The sequence below is a fragment of the Pseudonaja textilis genome, chromosome 2 (assembly GCF_049901715.1).
Source record: "Pseudonaja textilis isolate UNSWEBS1 chromosome 2, rPseTex1.2, whole genome shotgun sequence".
In the NCBI taxonomy this organism is placed as follows: Eukaryota; Metazoa; Chordata; class Lepidosauria; order Squamata; family Elapidae; genus Pseudonaja; species Pseudonaja textilis.
This window is the reverse complement of record NC_141991.1, coordinates 158,359,672-158,378,212: the sequence shown is the minus strand read 5'-3', so window position 1 is coordinate 158,378,212 and position 18,541 is coordinate 158,359,672. Positions and strand designations below refer to the sequence as shown.

At 37.9% G+C, this 18,541-nt stretch overlaps 1 protein-coding gene across 26 annotated transcripts in view; it reads left to right on the top strand.

Annotated features, from left to right (window-relative positions):
* ADGRL3 (adhesion G protein-coupled receptor L3) overlaps nucleotides 1-18,541 on the top strand; it is a 568,292-nt gene that overhangs the window by 185,023 nt on the left and 364,728 nt on the right. For all 26 annotated transcript variants that reach the window (XM_087926212.1, XM_087926209.1, XM_087926207.1 and 23 more), the window contains one exon: nucleotides 7,892-8,026. The gene's annotated coding sequence lies outside the window, so the exon portion shown is untranslated. The remainder of the gene's footprint in view (nucleotides 1-7,891; nucleotides 8,027-18,541) is intronic.

The window sequence follows — 18,541 nt, the reverse complement described above, 5'->3', positions numbered from 1 at the left end:
AATTATCTGTGTGCCAGACATACTGAGAGATACTCACTATTCATATTCAAATCTTGGAATTTCTGTGGTATTGTAGATACCACATCTGCCCTTTGGTTGGTATAATATATTGTATGGACAAAAAGAGCAATTTCATGTTATAGTAAACAATATGGCAGATGAATGATGGATATAGGGGAAAGGACTATAGTGAACAATAAAATCTTCTATATATCAATGTATTCATTTATTTGTCTATTTGTTTGAAATGATTCCTTTGAATGGATGCCTTTTTGAAGCCTACTACTCATGAAACTCCCATGTGGAATAAGCATTTGTCTTTTCTTCAGAAAAGATCTGTATCCACATTTGTTTCTGTGTTTGTGCCAACGCTGAAAATAAATGAAAAGCAGAAATAAGTGTAATGTATTAGGCTGGGAGAACAACAAGAAAACTAAATTTTCTCTGGCCAAACCTGTCAACTAAGCCATTTACTTTTTAACGTGTATTTTAACTGTTGCATAATTATTCCATTCAACTACTAGAATAAACATAACTTTTGTGAATGCAATGTTATACTAAGAATATTCCTGTTTTTATAATTAAAGGCTATGTGCTAATTGGGAAGTAATTTGTGTATTTGCATGCCATATCATGTGCTATTCTCTTTTTATTTTTATAAGCCAAGTGTTTAATCAGCCAATTCTATTTAATTTGTTTTATTTGCATTAGGAACTTTAATTCTCTAACACTGCTATTGGTGTTGAGCAAGTATGCATTATTCATCAGCAGTTGGCTCAGGAGAACAGGAGCCTTTTTGTCAATTCTTCACGATCATTTTAGACAAATGAAAGATAAATGTTTTAATGTTTCATTGTAGATTTTGATTACATGTTTCTAAGTATTATAATGCCAGTGTTTTGCCAAAATTTTATTCTTTCTTTAAAAAAACCACTTCCGGTACAGATTTTATTCTAAAGAATACAATTTATTGGAAACTAAGATTCAATTCAATCAGAAAAGAGTTGGTCTGAGGCGAAGTCATCATGAAAGTCTCAACCCAGATTTGTCTTACAGGGTCTGTGTAAAGAAAAATGAATAAAGTTCTGAATGCCATCACATAGTCCTGTGAAGAAACAGCAGGATATAAATAAATGAATTCCCACTTGCAGGAAGATTTTCCTTATGAGAGAATGTATAGAGAGCTACTTTGTAAGCATGGAGCCTCTGTGGTGCAGTGGTTAGAGCGCAGTACTGCAAGCTACTTATGCTGCAGCCAGCTGCCTACAATTTGGCAGTTCAAATCCCACCAGGCTCAAGGTTGACTCAGCCTTCCATCCTTCCGAGGTGGGTAAAATGAGGACCCAAATTGTTGGGGGCAGTATGCTGACTCTGTAAACTGCTTAGAGGGGGCTGTAAAGCACTATAAAGTGGTATATAACTCTAAGTGCTATTGCTATAGATGGGTCTTTCATGTATTTAAACCTCTGCTTTGGATGATTTGCCTACTTAGTTTGTGCATTGGTCCATATAACTGATCTGGTACAGGTGACTTACAACACTTCGTTTAGTGACCGTTGAAAGTTATAGTGGCACTGAAAAAAGAGACATTTTTCACCCTTACAACCATTTCAGCACCTCCATGGTCACATAATCGAAACAGGAGCATTTGGTAGCTGACTCATGTTTATGATGATTGCAATGACCCAGGACCATGTGCCCCCCTTTTGCATCCTTCGGATAAGACAAATCAACAGGGAAGCCAGATTCATTTAACAATCCTGTGCCTAACTTAACAACTACAGTGATTCACTTAACTCCTGGGGCAAGAAAGTATGCTGTCCCGCTCAATTGCACACACACACATCATGGTGGTTTAGTACATTTATTAATATTCCCGAGCAATTCTCTCCACCAAAACCCCCAGAAGTGACCCAATTAAGTCCAACCAAAAGCAGACCGATGCTAGTCCGTAGAGCAATAGCCAGTGAATCCACAGTGCACTTGAAAGTTTCCCAAAGACAAATCCACCAGGCAAAACTATATCCACAACACAAGAAGGTTCTCCAGGTAAGAAAAGTCCAGAGTTCACCAGGCACAATCCAAAGTCAAGGTAGGGTGTCAGTCCAAAGCAAGACAGGAATGACAACGTCCAGGAAACACGCAGCTAGGAAATGATCACATTGTTCCAGCTTCATCTCCATCTATCTGCTGTGCTAAATAGCCAGCTTCTGGTGCATCCCATCAAGAGGGATGAGGCTGCCACCTTGCAAGTAATTGGGATGACCTTTGCTGCTCCTGCTTTTCTCTGCCCTACATGTTCTCGGCTCAGGTGCAGAAGGCAGTTCCCCCTCCTCATCACTAACCAGCTGTAGTTGCATTCTTTCCCCACCTGAAGCCTCTGAGCTGTTCTGCTGCGGCTGTGCTTCAGCCAAATTGCTCTCAGCCGGCTACTCTGATCCATTGACCAACTCTCATCCTGATGTGCTTGGGCCTGGTTCATCCCCCTCAGAATTATTATCTGGAGAGGTATCTGGGAATGCTTTTGGGGGAGTCATCACAGAAAAGTTGTAAAATGGGGCAAAACTCACTTAACAAATGTCTCACTTAGCAATATAAATTTTGGGTTCAGTTGTCGTAAGTCAAGGAGTACCTGTATAGAAGCAACATAAATCATTTTCTCTTGACTTTTATATGTATTGATTTTTAATTAAAATAATTAAATAATTACTAATTATGTGCAATTATTTGTTGACCACCCTATACCAAGCATGAAAACATTTACTGGATACATTTTATATGTCAAAGCAGTGTCAGTTTTGAACAGCTCCAAGTATGTCTCCAGGTTATTAGGGCTAAAATAATATTAAATGGTTTCTGAGATGCAAAAAGGTTAATTCAAAATAAAACATTCAGCAAGAAAACAATTCTGGTGGAAAATGTACATGTATTTTTTTTATATTTAAACAATCTGAAGCCCCAAATAACAACCATCATGAGATGAAATCTGCCCCTAAGAATTAATCGACATTTATTACATAGTTCTGATCTGTAAGACAATTTCCTTTGGAAAGCATTACTGCTGAAATTGTTGTCTATCTGAGTATTTATTCAATAACTAGTGTATTATGGATAATTTTTATATTTGAGGTATCCATTTATATGTTTGTAAACCCCTTTGTAGAAACGGCAGAATTAATATTTCCTTAAAAAAACTTTATTTATTTGAAAAGCAATATAATTTGGATAATAAAGGGCATTTATTTAGTTATTTATCGTATGGCTAATAAAGGGCAAAAGTGCATAATACTTTCAAAGGATAAATAGTGGATAAGGTCATAACAATTGATATATTTACAAATTAATTCCTTCCTTCCTTCCTTCCTTCCTTCCTTCCTTCCTTCCTTCCTTCCTGTCATTGACTGATATTTTGACTTTTCCCTTAACTATATACAATATGTTACTCCTGGTTCCATTATAATTTCTTGAGGAATACAGGTAAACCCCCCACCCTAATGTAGTCATTCCATCTTCCCAATAGAAATGCAGTAAGAAATATCTACCATCATTCTGAACTGAAAAGCATACAACTAAAGATGCTGCACCATATTTTCTCAAGCTTTTTAGCGTTAGTTAACCTTCAGTTACCTCTTGTCTGGTAAGGATGACAAAAATTCTCAAGGTTTTTTTTTACACTGTCAGTTCTGACCAAAGAGTGCAAATCAAATATATTTATTATCCTCTTTGACCAAACTTTGCAGTAGAAAAAGAAAAACAGTTTGATGCAACAATTCTTTATTGGAAAAGGGAAAAAGCAATAGGACAATAAAGCCACATATCTAATTAAATTATTGTAATTATAAAACATGGAGAAGATATTTGGTCACCAAATATATAGGGTTAGCTTCACTTTAAAAGTGTATTAGACAAGCTAAACAGTTAATAATTGACTGAATAACTAACTAATAATGCACTATGAGTTAACAATACAATATTATGGGTATGATGAGTTTTACCTGACGGTAGGTCATTCTTTCAGGGAGAAAGTCTATGTGGTTACTAAGAGGTAATTCTAACATGCTAGCACATCATTGCAATCATTGTTAAGTCTGTCTATAGTTACTACACTATCTTTTTGGTGGCATTGTTAGTACAGGTTCCTGACTTCCCAGAAAAAGTTCCATTGTCGATTGTAGGATACTGTAGGAGCAGTAGTAGTAGAAATATTTTGCTATTGTCACCATCTCTATAGAATAGGCTTGACAAAAAATTATTTACTTACATCCATTGTACTCATTTTCAGTATTCTGCTGATCATGCTATAATGTTCTTATTTCAATGCCTCTAGGTTTCTAGGAGATGAAATAAAATGAAATTCTGTTCATTTAGAGAGGCTACTTAAAAAATTGTCCACTGTCTGAACTACCTCAATCTGACACATAGCTAAGGCTGCAACAAAAACTCATTTTTAAATAATGGTAGAGCACTTACGAAACATGTGATTCATCAGCCTTTGTACAGTAGCACAACATTCTAATTGACAACGCAATATTGCAGAATAGAAATTCAATATCAAAACTGTTACCTATATGTGCAGGGGTGGGATTCAAATTTTTTAACAACCGGTTCTATGGGCATGGCTTAGTTGGTGGGCATGGCTTGGTGGTCATGTTATTGGCTGGGTGTGGCCAACTCAATATCACTCACATCGAGGCACACATCTCCTTGCCTGGCCTCTCATGACTGTGGGGATGCTGCAACAGTTGTAAGTGTGAAAAATGGTCATAAGTCACTTTTTCAGTGCCATTGTAACTTTGAATGATCACTCCACACAAATAAAGTACCAGCAAAGGAGGGGAAAAAACTTCAGAGAAGTTCCTGAGACAGGAAGTCTAGTCCTGCCAAGAACATAATAAGGGTTAACAGAGAGGCAAATTCTGTAAGCTACACCAGAATGTTTCCTTCCTGACTTCCTTACAGAATTTAGGCCAGTAATTTCTTCTAACAACCAGTTCTCTGAATTGCTTAGAACAGTGGTCCCCAACCTTTTTTTGTACCAGGGACCAGTTTCACGCAGAAACACTTTTTCAAGGAGGGGGGGAGAGACACTTTTTCAAGGAGGGGGGGAGGGGGAGGAGTCCGAGTTTGGTGGTTTGATGTTGTTACCTAGTCGGGTAATAAAATGTCTGCCAGCAAACCACCAAGTTCAGGGAGGCTCAGGACAAGTCCCTGCAGGATGACTGAGAAGCCCGCCTCTCAGCCCTGCCTCCCTCAGCCTCATCCCTCAGGTGTCTGCCTCGTTCCTCTCTCAGCCTCATCCCTCAGGTGTCTCCCTCCCTCCCTCAGCCTTATCCCTCAGGTGTCTGCCTCATTCCTTCAAAGAAGCCAGCAGGGTGGTTTTTCCTGTCGGCGCAGCTCCTCCAAAGCGCCCGTTCACCCCCACCCCGCCACCCACGGTTCAATCCAGTGCTCTGTTCTGCCTGCCTGCCTTCGTTTCTGGTTGTTTCGGAGCAGCTTCGGCTGAGTAAAAGAGGTGAATAGTTATTATTCTCAGCCAAAGCTGTTCCAAAACAACCAGAAACAGAGCACTGGATTGAACCGCGGGGGGCGGGGTGGGGGTGAACGGGCGCTTCAGAGGAGCTGCGCCGACAGGAAAGCACCCTGCCGGCTTCTTTGAAGCAGTTTCTTCCTGGGCTGGTGGAGGAGCGAGAGCGACTGAGAGAGGCGAGGCAGGAGAAGCCGAAGCCGCTGAGCCGGAGAGCAGGACAGGCTTTGGTTGCTTCCTCCCTCCCCTTCTTTCATTTGTGTCCTTGATCCCTGATCCCAGCAGCATTCACCGAAGGCAAAGAAAGCTGCCATTTTTATTTTTATTTTCTTTGCGGCCCGGTACCAAATGATCCACGGACCGGTACCGGTCCACGGACCGGTGGTTGGGGACCCCTGGCTTAGAATGTTAACAACTGGTTCTAGCGAATAGGTGTGAACTGGTAGAATCCCACCCCTGTATACATGTCTTGCAGTGGTCTGGAAACCCTGATGAGGTGGCCTTGGCATGAATTAAAGCCCCCTAAAGGCAACAAGGGAGATCCTCAGAGCTAAACATATCAGTGTCCTCGGGTAGCAGGAATGTAGGGCAGCAGAATAAGAAGTCTGTTGACTCAGCCTCTAATCTGCCAAGTTACTTTCTCCACATCATATGAAATTACACACACACGCACGCACTCACACACACACACATAAACACACTTAGTGCCTGATATAAAAATTATATGATAGAGCAGTGGTAGCTAACCTTTTTGGGCTCCTGTGCCAAAAATTTGCATGCACGCTCGTGCACTTGCGCGCCAGCACCCAGAAGGCAATGTGTGCAGTTCCCCCCCCCCCATGCCCCCCTGCTCCATGGGCATACATGCCAGATACTTGACAATCAGCTGTCGGGCGGCGCACGCATGCACAGTGAGGCTCTTCCGGCAACCTCTCGCATGCCAGCAGAAGTGGCTCTGTGTGCCACAGGTTTGCCATCACGGTGATAGAGTATGCATATAAAATCTTGCTTAACAGTCAAACAGTGCAATCAACTAACTTTTATGGAAGCTTCTTAAATACATGCTAAAATTTGATGAAGTGGCTTATATTCTACTTTGTGTAGTATTTATATATTCCTTCACTGTCTCTGTTGCTATAAATTCCACCTCTATAGGTTAAAATTCAGCGTTAAAGTCTAATGCCACATAACCAAAAAAGAAACTTGCTGAATAAATCTTATGCTCCTTTGATTCTCAATACATCCCCATGTAACCCGTGAAAAGATTCCCTGGTAGATTAAGAGATCTACCAGATACGGTAGACTGCATCGTTTAAGTCTGAGTGGGAGAGAAAAACAAATGTTGCAATTGAGATTCAGTATGTCTTATTTGTATTAAAAGCATGAAAGAATACTCTCAGTCTCTCCATTCTCAGTTGTTTAGTTGAGATAGACATTGTTGGAGTTTTTTCAGAGTTTTTTCAGAACCAATATAGATCTACAGGTAGTTCTCAACTTACAATCACAATAAGAATTAGAAAATTCATCATTAAGCAGCGTGGTCATTAAGTGAGGCATCATGTGATTGTACCCAATTTTGCAACCTTTTTGCTGTGGTGGTTAAGTGAGCCATATGGTCATTAAGTGAGACATCACATGACTGTGACTTGTAACCTTCCATGCTGGCTTCCCCATTGACTTGCTGACATGCTGGCTTCCCCATTGACTTTGCTTGTTGGCAGCTATCTGGGAAGATTGCAAATGGTGATCGTGTGATTGCAGGGACAGCGTGCTGATTGTAAGTCACTTTTTTCAATGCTGTCCTAACTTCAAACAGTCTCTAAATGAATGGTCAAAAGTCGAGGAGTACTTGTAATGGCGTTTGAATGAAAGAAGAAGAAAAATGACGTAATTATGAGTTTTACTTCTGTTATGAACTGTTAAAGAAAGTGAAAGTGTCTAATCAGGGCAAAGGGTGGTTGCCTATTTATCTCCCCTTTCTTTTGCAGAAGAAATAACACAAAGCCAAACAATGTTGCACCTAATTTTTATTTCAGAGGGTTCTCTGGTGGTAGGACTGAGAGATGGGGAATCTATATCTGGAAGGAAATCCAATTGTTTGTATATATAAGCCCTTTAATTAGAACTAAAATGGATTTCTATTAAAACAACAGCAAAAACTATTGTTGAGACAAGCTTCCATATGATTTCTATGTAACATTTATCTTCCAATACCATGCATTTCATGAATGGAGTGAATAGGATATTTGGCCAAAATATCTGTATAATTAACTGCTTCTGTTGATTTTTGCTTTATTTTCTTCTAAAGAATTGTGGATTTAAACTGATATGCAGGTGAGTAATTTTTGTTTTTATTGATTTTATTAGGAAATAGCTTACAGGTTGTCTAGATGTCTTCAAAAAGAGGAAAATCCAAAACTGAGAAGCAGTGTCCATCAAGGCACAGCGGTGGTGGCAGCAACACTATCTTCTCTTTCATCTACCGACGAAGAAGATGAAAGGGTAATGTTTTATTTGAAATAAATGAATAAAAATATTATTGTAGATATAAAAGAATGGCAATTTGGAGGGATATGCTTTAAGTGTGTGCTGATTAATTCAAACCAGAATTAATAAATTAGAAAGTAGTAGCTCCCAATTAACGGACAAGCAATCACATACTGAAATGCTATAACAAATTTACAGAAAGCTAATCAAATGTTACGAACGAAGCTTACATACTTGGAAACACAATCATACAAAAACTTTGCTATGAGCTGCTATTCTACTCAGCCCTCATTCCATGAGGGCATCGGTGGTCCTCATTGATTATATTCCCCTATGTGAGTAGACTGCAAAAACACATAGGCTCATTTTTTCATCTTCATTCAGTATTATAGACAGAACCTTGGTTCCTGATGAGGTGTCCCTTTATTATCAGATCTTCCTCTAGGTAAGAAGGTTGCTACTCTAATAGTTGTATGAATCACAGAGATAGTGATGAAGTGACCAACCTATACCTGCACTTCATTAAACAGTCATCGTGAATCCACACAACTGACCCTTCTACCTTGCTTGATCTTAGATGATCTCACTATACCTCAGATGTATTGTGTTGAACTTAGAAACTGAAAACATTCAGTGGATGCTGCATCTAGGTCGCATGGTATGTGTATAAGACAAGCAATTTTTAGACAGTTCTAATGGGCTCTGCAGAAATGTGTTGCCTATGTGAATGGAGTAATAGGTGATCATTCAAAGAACTGTAATGATTGATAAATAAATAATCCTTCAAAAGCTAAGAAGCAGCAGGAGCTGGGTTTAGTCAAATACTTTTTTCTGACCACAGAAAGATTGTGCAGCATTGTTCCTTCCATTCCTAAAAGGTAGTCAAAGAAAGAAATGCTCAGTATCATATTAAATGTTCTATTTTCTATTTGCTGCCAGAATGTTGGGACGGTATTCAAAAGCCTGAAGCCATAAAACATTTTTTCTGGCTTTGATCCAGCTCCATTTCTTCATAAAACTTAGAAGTGTGTTGAAAAAAATGCTCAGTAGAAGTAGTGTTCAATGTTTTTTTTAATTAGATAGCTGGAGCAATCTCTAGGGAGAAGGAACATATTAATAGTTATCTGGATCAGAAAAAGTTGTTAATTTTTTTTAGGAGAGGGGTGGTTCACCCATTTCTACCATCCCCCCATTCCCCCCTCTACTTTTGAACTATAACAATAATTACTCTTCTTTAAAACTTTATGAGCAGTTCAAAATTGTAAATGTTGGTGTTTTAAAAGGTTATTTTTTGTGATCATGATCTTTTCTTAAATAATTGTATGCTTTGAACATTGTCTTTTGATATTTTGCTTGTGTATGTATGTATATGTGTATATATTATATGTATTTTTGTATGTGTGTATCTCTTGGAATTAATGTGTTTTTGAAAGTGTGACTTGGTACATTAGAGATCTACAAAAAATATAATAACCTAGGGCTTTTTTGTTTTTGTTTTACTAACTTTTACAAGCTTAAGAATAATGTGTTTTTTGCAAGAAAGAGTTTTGTATAATAAAGAGGGAAAATGACAATGTTAACAGACAATGATTTGACTCAAACACACACACTATATTGGTGAGCCTTGAATCCTTATACAGAATGCCAAACTGAACTCCAACTTATTTTGACAGAACTAGAATAAAAGTGTCTCATTCTGCTAACCCAAGAGGAAATAAAGTTAAGGCTCCCAGCTGGCCATGTTCAAGAAACTAAGAGGTGAGAAAATAAATGAAGTCAAATATAATGTTAGTCTTCCCACCTCAAAAGAGTTTTGATAGGCAGAAGGTTTAGTGAGATGATAAAGGTCATTCTGAGAATCCATCACTCTGCTTAGCTCATCTTTTCAATCACCATGTATGGAACTAAAGTTGTCTGCAATGATATATAATTCCAGGATTACCCCAGAGACAACAGAAGAGCCATTTACTTGCAAAATACTTTGTAAGGCTCTTTTGAAGGTTCCTAATTTAACAGTGCTTCAAAGCAGGCCCTTGTTTTAATTCCAAGACCTGTTCCAATGAGGTGATTCAATAGAAACTTTGCTGAATTGAGAGAAACTTTCACCTCACGAGAAGTAGAGGAAGAAATAATGTTAAGAGAAATGGGACCATTCAGTTACAGTTACTTCTACTTTTATTTCCTCAAACACAAATAGCCTGCATGGGCAATCCCATAGCTGTGGAAGAAGCTCTAAGGGTTTTGCACTCCAACAGGTGAATCAAAATGTTGTGACTTTCATGGGCTTCAGACTAATAATTTCAGAAGCTATGGGCAGGTCATAGTCTCAATATGCTATTTGTTCTGAAAAGGAAAGATCATATATGAAAGACATAGAAGTGGAAATCTTGCCATGAGTGGATCAATACTTGATAAGGATTTTATTATTGCAACATATTCTTTTTTATTCAGGTAAAGGCAAGATTAGATAAAGTAATCCCCAGAGCATGATAAATAGTGTTGGGTGAAGTTTTTTTTAAAAAAATCTGGCTGGCCATCCTGTCAACAGCTTGATGCTTAGGAGTTACCATGTTAAGTACCAGAAGACCTTGGTACCCAATTTATAAATAACAGAAGGTGTTTTGGGTACTTGACATGGTAGTACCATTACCATTTTCCATTATCCCTTGAAGTGTGCTATATAAAATAATTGTGCATGATGAAGTGTAAAGGCAAGCTTAAGCAAGTGTCATGGATTTGACCCCATGAGGCTCAGAGAGTGCTAACCTGACAGAGTTGGGCCAGGAGGCTTCAGGGAAGGATCAGAAGCAGTTGTCCCCATTAGTGACAAGGAGGAGATGGAGACTACACCTCCACCCAATCCAAGAACATGTAGGGCAGAGAGGAGACAGGCGCAATGCCGGTAAGCTAAGCTGCACATGAGGAGACAACCTCACCCTCCTGAAGGGCCGCACCAGCATCATCTACTTAATCCTGCCCTAAGGACTTGAGTGTTGGTGGAGCAACGTGCCCAGTTCTGTGCCTTTAGTGTTCATGCCATGCATCCTGACCCATTTGACTCATGGATTGTTTCCCTGGACTTCCTGTGTGTCTGTTAGACTCATTTTAGCTGGGGACTCTTGCCGTGCTGAGCTCCGAACCGAACCTGCACAATGTAGGTGCTTTCTGAGGACCTGTTTTTTTTTTGGGGGGGGTGTTGAATAAATACATTTAGAATTCTCACTGTGTGTGTGTGTGCGTGTGCGCACACGTGCAAGAGATAGTGGGGAGCAGGGCAGCGCAGCAATCATGGTATAGATCCAAGACTGAATCTGATTAAGTGTGATCCAGGCAGAGTCATAAGATATCTTCCTTAATTAGAATGGCATAGAAGAGAAGCTGGGACTATTCCTTGATTCCATCCATGAAGAATCACCAAAAGAATCCAATGTTAGAATGTTAGATGATCAGAACAATGACCTGATCTTCATTAGTTCCAATAGCACTCAAATCCATTAGCTATGAAAAGTTTCATAAATAAATTCTGTTCTGTTTGTACTATTTTTATATTATTTAGTAGTTAATACAATCTGTCTGAGCCTGTTAAATAGTTTATCTCCAAGGAATTAGAAAAGCTCTTGGAACTATCTGAACTGTTACTGGTACTTATAAATTGAACCCTTCCCCAAAACTAAATATAAAGAGCCTCCAAGACTCTGTGCTGCCAATGATCATCTGCTGTTATTTCTTGCAGACAAGCGATTCTTTCATGCTGCTTTAAAAAGGGGCAGTAGTGAAGCTATTGCTGAAGAGTCCACTTAGATCTACCTGCCAATTTGAAATATTTTTATATATGCAATGTGATGAAGAAAGTAGTGGCCTGCCATTCCCAATTTTTAGGTTAAGGAGTTGCACCTTCAGTTTGACATGTACAAATTCTGTGTGATATGCTGAAGCTCATAAAGCAACATTGGCCAGGATCATATTTCATTTTACTGTTTTAATTTAAATTATGTTATTATTTCCATATTTCTATAATAGTAAAATTAAAATTACCAGAAGCTTGAGCTGTTATTTTCATCAGTAGTGATATTGAATCTTTCCCTCTTTATCACCCTCCCTCTATCTCTTTTAGCTTATATCTCCCTCTACTGATAAAGAGAAAATAGTGCAGCGTTTGGGTTGTGTATGCGTGGTTTTTTTTTTTTTAAACAGATGGAAGTGGAACTTGAAGAGAGAGGTTAACAGAATAGCGGTACTTTTTTCCATGAGGCTTAAAGCACCCATGTTATCATTTAATTTCCTTCAAACATCACAATTCAAAAAATTGAACGATTTTATCTTATGCATTCTGAAGAGCTCAAGATCCTTACACCAAACCCCAACATGCTATGCTGTTTTTGCACTCTTAAATTGAATTAGTGGATTATCTAAATTATTTTCAACCTGGTTTTATATCTGGATTTACAATGGAGGAAGTCTAGTTGTTCTAATGGATGATATACAGCATGCTGAGAATTGAGAGAGGAAGTAGAAATGTGATCCTGTTAAATACTGCTGGATCCCTTTGGTTACCATTCAGTATGATATTTCTTTGGAGGTCTTGCCATAGTAGAGGTTCAAATTGCCACATTGCAGTAATTCCTTTCATGTCTCTACTAGCAGAAAATTATGCTGGGTGTTTTTGGTGCATTCCCTTGGGAAATACCCTCGAAAGTGTCTCCCATGTTGTTAGTAGATATGTGAAATAGTTGGAAGGGTTGTCATGAATGTGATGATAATAATCAGTGATGTGCATCTTTCCTGTGAGTTACTGAGGTTGAACGCCTCTGAATATCTCCTGCATGTGGGAGAATGAACTAATGTTAAAGGTGGACAAATGTGGTTTCAGATTCTGGGTACTGAGGGATATGGAAGACATACCTGTTCATGTGGATTGCACTTATTCTTAAGGATCAGGTTTGCAAAATGTAATGTTCTCCTAGAAAAAAAATGAAAAAGACAGACAAAGAGATCAAATTAGGAAGCCCAGATAATCCCTTTGTAACTATCATCTTTGCGATGAACGTTGAACATGTGGTGAAGATTTTTCAAAGATTTTTAGTAAGATTTTCCCCCCCAAAACATAATAGCTTATTTAGCAAGGCTGATTGTATTGGTTTCCTTTGAAAGTTGTATTCCTTATTTTTTTTCCCCTATATTTCTTTCTCCAAATAAATCCCATTTTTATATCTAGAAATTTGGCTCGTAGGCTTAATATGAAAATTACTCAGTAACACTCCCCCACTGCCAGAATCCAAAACCAATTTGGGCTAAGCGGAAAGATTGGCCTAAAGTCACCCGACTGGCTCTATTCCTAAAGAAGGACTAGAAACTGGGTCTCCTCTCTCCTAGCATTTAACTTCTTTCCCACAGTAGACCCATACGTTATACCTATGGCAGAATTTATAAATAATGGGAAGTAGTTATACTTTATTTGCTTCGGTTAGATCAATTTATTTTGCTTCGCTGAGCAATGTATCTGGTTTTTGAACCCACAATTTGGAGAATTCAGAGAAACTAAAACAAGTTTAGAGAATGACACAAGGATAATCCAGGGACTAATAATTTCATCCTATGCAGAGAGAATAAAGGGGAAATGGTTTGGCCGTGAGAAGATAAGACTGAAGGAGAATATGATATCACTCTTCAAATGCCTGAAAAAAATATCACATAGAAGAAAGTCAAAGCCTCTTCTGGCTCTGTGTAGACTGTAGGGTGTGGAATAATGGACTCAGGTTACAGATGAACAGATTCCAATTGAATCTGGGGGGAGAGAATAACTGTAAGAGCAGTGCAACAGATGGCTTCCTCTTCACTATTCAAGTCGAGTCAGAACAACTGTTTGTCCTCAATACTTATATTTATATTCTTGCACTGAACAGAGAGTTGGATTTGACGGCTGGAATGGTCCCTTCCAGTGCTATGGTTCTGTAAGTTACTCAACAACACCAATTTCTCCACCAACCCACTCAAAGCATGTGATCCATGAAGCTGCATGAAAATAAAAATTCAGGCATACATGTCTATTTTAGAAAACCACCATTGTTCTTCTGATGCTACTAAGAAGAGAAACAAATGAGTGAGATGGGTGGTCCCTAAATATAAGTGAATGAATAAACAAATGAATGAAAGAAACTGAAAACAGGCAATCGTAAACAGGCAATTTCCTATCATTATTCTAGTTTAATGAAAAGAAGGACTAGGGGTGACATGATAGCACTGTTCCAATATCTCAGAGACTGCCACAAAGAAGAGAGAGTCAACCTATTCTCCAAAGCACCTGAAGGCAGGGCAAGAAGCAATGGATGAAAAATAATCAAGGAGAAAAGCAAAAGAGAAATTTCCTGGCAGTTATAACAATTAATCAAACATGCCACAGAAGTTGTGGATGCTCCAACATTGGAAGTTTTTAAGAAGAGTTTGGACAACCTTTTTTTGAAATGGTATAGGGTTTCCTGCCTGAGCAGAGAGCTGGACTAGTCCATGGATCTCCAAAGTCCATTCCAACTCTATTATTCTGTTATCCTAACATCTGATGCAAGAATGTATTTGCACTTCTCTCCTTGTCAAAAAACCTGCCAGGACTTGCCCAGCAGCTGCCAGAAGTCAACAATGATTTGAAGGCAGACACACAACACCAACAACCTCTACCAAAAAGAGGAGAATCACTCTATCTTTGTTCAGTGGAATACCCATGATGGAGATATTTTTTAAAAAAAAAAACCTTTTCACTATGTTTATGAGCTTTTCTGTAGTATATTTTATTGTTTCTTCATCTCTCAGCCTTGTCTGGAGATGGAGGACAAAGGAGTATTACTTGTATTAACTGAATGCCACTTCTCTGTCTTTTGTCTAAAATCAAGGGTAACTGAAATAAATACACATACTTCTGGGAGTTAATTCCACTGAATACATTGAGACTTATTTTTGAGTAAACCAAACAGTTTACTCAGTTTTTGCAATCATGAAGAACCTTATTCAAATCCAGGATTATACTGAAAGAATGAGGCCTTGGCAATTATTCTTGAAAAGGAAATTTAGAAGATAGTAGCAGTTATTTAAAGATATAATTCTCTGTCTTGTCACTCCATTTTACCTTAATGCTTTTTGTAAAGCTTTGAAATTGCTGCCTTCGCATAGAGCATATAAAAGAAAAATATATAAGGTCTTTTCTAAATGATACTCCTATTGGATTTGCAGGATGAAAGCAGCAAATGAAAAGTAAATCTCCTTATACCTTAACACATACCTGCTCATTACTCATCTAACAAAATATACCAATGTATATGTGATGTAAAAGTTTGAATTGTTCTTCTGGGAAGAAGAGACGAATATTAGTTTATGGAATGCTATTTCTTTTTCCCATTCCATTATTCTTTCTTAAACTTCTAATTTTGCAGTTCACGATCACCTCCTCTGTTAAGAAAAGCAAGTGCTATTTTCATTGTAATTTATTTTTGTGTGTGTGTGTGCAAGTGGGGTGGCAACCAGTGGGGTACTTTTTTGGAATTTCTGTCTAATAACTCAATCCTTGTGGAGTAAACATTAAAAATCATGGCATTTATGCCTGAGAAAACAGGTTTGCATTACAACCTCCACTTACATATATTGGATTAAAGGTAAAGATTTTATCATAGACACAGTCACATATATCATACAATCATTCAATAAAGAAAAAAAATTGTTGACTTCTTTGTTAACATTAATGAGCAATACATTGGATATTCAATGTATTTGCTAGTGAGGCAAAAGAATTTCTAAATGGGAATGAAAGGAACTGAATTAAATACTTTTGAAAAGTTGTGGATTGTATAGATCCAAATATTTAATATGCACAGTACATGGGACAAATTTAAGTATGTGAATGCAAGTCTTGGAAAAATACCTATTGCCTGAAGCAAACAACTTGCCAATCTGTCACTCAGTTTTCATAAGTGGCTATTGTAAAGTACTTCATTAGCAAGTATGCTAGTGTTAATTAGGCAAATAGGTGGGAATGAGTTTCATTTATAAATGTGTTATTGATTTCTGCCTTGTTTTTATCAGGTGCTCTCAGGCAAATGCAGCAAACTCTCTCTGTAGCTTAAGAGTGGGATGATGAGGGCAGGAGATGGAGTGAAACAAAGAAAAAAAATACTCCTAAGCAGTGGCAAAGGGCTTTTTGTATTTGCTTAACCAACCTTGTAATTTGCATTTGGGTTGCCATTTTATGATGCCTTTTCTTTTATATTTAGGAGGTAATGCTGAATCCTTAGTTGTTTTGAAATCTGAACTATACACATCTGACTTCTGCTCATTTCCTCAAAGGGTTTCATTTTCCTGTTTAAAAATATTTCTGCGATAAACATATGCTATGCTAATAATGACCTCCAACAAAATATGTCTATGACTTTATGTATAATTATTAGGAGTAAAGTAATTGAATTCTGCTGAAATTACTTCTGAATAAACTGCATAGGAGTGAACAATTGATACAGAAATAATTATTTTTGAATCATTACTTCCAGTGTGATAATGGTTATTCACTGTTACAATAAACATCATGAACATTATAATAAAAAAGTCATCATACTTATTTTGATACCGCTGTGGATTCTTTTCCTTCAAATGTCACATAAATTCAAATTATATCACGTATAATTAAAGAACTGTAGTTCACATAATATGGCATGTTCTAGTGTTATTATTTTGTCTGACTTTATTTATGAATACATCTATTCATGGATTTTTATTCTGCTCTTTATAATATAATGTGTGAAGTCCTCAAATATATATACTGTGACTTGTTGAATAAACCATGGCTTAATGCAACACGTGAATTTAGACATTCCTTTGCTTTAGATATCAATATTTCATTTTCTTTTCTGGCACCAATTTTATATGTAGAAGGTGGTTTAGACACTCAGCCACACAGAGATAATATTCCTAGATACTGCTATGTACCTGCCAATCTCTAGACATTGGAAGTGCAAGAGGTCATCCTGCTCAATTCTGGGAATGATGGGAGCCAATCAAAAACTACTAGTGGGCATCAAGATGCTTCCCCGTGGAAGGGAGAAATACAGTGCCAAGAGGAAAATGACCACATCTCCTTCCCCATTTCAAGGCCAACCCTCCTGTTTGCATGAGATCCACTCACCCAATGCAGTCAGTGAGTAGTTGTGTGGTAGCGAGCACAAAAGATCTTTATTGACTCAAGGAGTGGCCTGGTGCTTGGTGAGAGGCCTCGAACTTTCAGGCACTTGCAAGGACTGTCATTATTATTTTAAAGTAAGAGATTGTGGAAGATAAGGGGGAAGATAACGAAGATGTTTAATGTAGACCCTTAGAGAGAAAGAAATGAATGTTGACCAAAATAAAGGTATAATTGTAAATAAAAATAGAATTATAAGAAATAGATTTATAGCAAAAAAAGAAGGAAAGTCAGAAATTAAATGCTTACCTATACTATTTTAGTTTTTTCTTTCTTTTTTTAGTATTTATAATAGTATAGTGGGGATTTTGGCACTAAATTAAAAAACGTACACTTTTTTATATTACAAAAAAGTTACTTTTTCCCAACCCTAGGAAGAAGGCAATAGCAAATCACTTACCAAGGAAACTGCAGGGACTTGTCCAAGCAATCTCCAAGAATCAGACACAACTTAATGTAAAGGAACAAAAACAATGGGAAGAATATTTAAGAAAATAGTAATTAAAATTAATGTATAGGATAAGAACTGTGGTATGTACAGAATATAGAAGGTTAAGCTCAAACTTTCTGGTGTTTTAAAAAAAATTTTTACTTTAGACTTAAGCAATAAATAATATCAATTTTGGGAGACAAAAGCCTGTTCTGTGTGCATCTGCTGTGTTAGTTGCAAAGAATACTAGACAATATCACTGTTCCAGTAGTATTTTGGATGCTGATAGATTTGGAGGCAATAGGTATAACACTTTACACTGCATTTAAAATTCAAGGAAACTCAGTGATTAAGAGTGCTGGACTGAAATTGATTACACCCAGGATCAAGTCCTCACTCAGCCATGATAAGTACTGGCTGACCTACTGATTACAGTCTCTCAGCCTATCCTAATTAAAATTAAAACAAAAATTGAAGAGGATAAAATAGAGAAAATCATGTATGTTATTCTGAACAATAGAAAAGGCAAAGTGAGTATCAGTGAACAGTAGTAGTCTCCTCCTGCTCTGAAAGTTTCTAACTTATGGTCTATATCAGGAGTGTCAAACTCAATTTCATTGAGGGCCGCATCAGGGTTGTATTTGGGGCTGAGGGTCACTCATCAAGGCTCCGTTTCAGCCACAATGGCTCTCCTGGGCTCCGTTTTCGGATGTGATGGCCTCCTGCAGGCATCTGCCAACAAAAATGGAGCTTGGGGAGGCTGCGCACAGCCCATCCAGGCTCCATTTGGGCCATGACAGCCTCTTACAACCCGCTGTCAGCAAAAACAGGGCCATATCGCAAGCAATTGTTTCATTGGCAGAGGCACCACGGGCCGGTCCTTTGC